The following is a 1,922-nucleotide window of genomic DNA, read 5'->3' on the forward strand; positions in this document are numbered from 1 at the left end:
ATGTTGGCACAGGAGGCTGTCTGAGGGGCTTTCTCTTGGCCTTTGCTGTTACATAGTGACCCTTATTCCCTCTATCACGGAACCAGTGAAAACCAGTGAAAGCTTTCTGCCAGCTGCTAAGTACATCTGTCCATTTTTTAGTGAAGGACTGGGAGAATGACAAGAGGCATGGCATAGGTGATGAGAAGGACCTGTCCCAACAATCTGTCTGCTATCTTGCCTCCATATGCCCCCACACTCATGGACGATCCCCATAACATTCACCTCCCTTGTTATAAACGGCAGCTCACACCCTGTATCTGACAGCACTGGTGAGATCTGAATATTTCCCTTCTCCAAGATCTGAGCATCATTTGAGGAAAGAGTGGGTGAGAGCTCATCATTTTCCATTGTGAGTATTAACATCATTCTTAGATATTTCTGCTTGCCGAAATCATGCTATGCCCTGATTGATTCCCATCTATGTCTTCATAGGAATATCATGTTCTGTTACACATCATCATATTATTTATGTTAATTACAAATGCTTTTCCTTTAATAGTTAAATTCTTCCATGTGGCCCCTGCCACTCCGGAATCCTGTCTCATTCAAGGAGACTAGGAGTCCAGGTCCATGGCAGCATCAGCCCGGGTCTACCAGAAGATACCCACTACTGAGCTGCTCAGAGGTGCCAGTTTCACCTTTCAGTAGTCATTCTTTATCAATTCAGGGAAGAGATGCCTTCTGGGCCCTCCCCGGAAACAGCTAGCCGGTGGATTTTCTTGTCTTTCGATGCTTAGGTGGTGTCATTGATCAGGTTAGCTAAAAACGGGAACAAATTATTAGCAGTGTGGAAGCCACCATTAACATGTATAGAAATAGTAAGTCAATTATCTATCTGGCAATCTTCCCCAAATGAATGAGAGTATCCTCATTTTCAAGAGAACTCTGCAGTCATTTGAAGTCTACATGGTCTAGTGGTCATTCTTCCTTAAACACGTGGAGACCCTATGATCATTCCTAATATGAAAGTGTTTTGGGGAGGGAGGCCAGTTTATTCCCGTTGTACATAAAAAATTATACCACAAAGGTGCACATAATGCCCCCAAAATGTTGTTTACCATTTTCAGGTCCTTTCACATGGCATTTAAATCAGAGAGTATATGGGGCGCCTGGGTGGCTCAGTTGGTTAAGCATCCGGCTTCTGGCTTCGGCTCAGGTCATGATCTCACGGTTTGTGGGTTCAAGCCCCGTGTCAGGCTCTATGCTGACAGCTCAGAGCTTGGAGCCTGCTTCGGATTCTGTGTCTCCCTCTCTCTCTGACCCTTTCCTGCTCGTGCTGTTTCTCTCTGTCTCTCAAAAATAGATAAAAAACATTTAAAAAATTAAAAAAATTAATCAGAGAGTATAGGTTGACAATACCTTCAGTATGATTTTCTAGTAGCTGGGAAACTTTTGTGTCCCAGTTCAGTTCAAATACTTTGATATTCTGATTTGTCCTTCGATAGGCAATACAAAGCTTGATCACCACTTTGATTCCTGCTGGTTCCATCAGAGAGTAGGTCTTTACCAGGAACATCTACATGAGTGACCCAGGTGGTTCAGTCCCTACACTTTTTTTCCAGAATTCATGGCTCCAAAGGGGTGGCATTAGTGTGCCAGTCTGTTGTATTCTAAGTAGCATACTAAACACCTAGGCCCTTGGCAGTAGGGAAGAATCAATAGAAGGGTAGCCCAGGTGAAGCTGAAGCTAACACCCCCACAACCCTGTCCCCCCTCCTGGTCCCCCCTCCCAGGTGAGATATGTGTGACATTCTTGAGGTACTCTGGATGCCCAACAACAAAGGAGAGAGAAAAACAAATGGTTAGCTGAGATCACAGGCATTCTGGACTTGAGACTCCATCGGTTTGCAATGGTCTTAATGATTTACAAGAAAAAAGCA

This window comes from Suricata suricatta, chromosome 9 (assembly GCF_006229205.1).
Source record: "Suricata suricatta isolate VVHF042 chromosome 9, meerkat_22Aug2017_6uvM2_HiC, whole genome shotgun sequence".
In the NCBI taxonomy this organism is placed as follows: Eukaryota; Metazoa; Chordata; class Mammalia; order Carnivora; family Herpestidae; genus Suricata; species Suricata suricatta.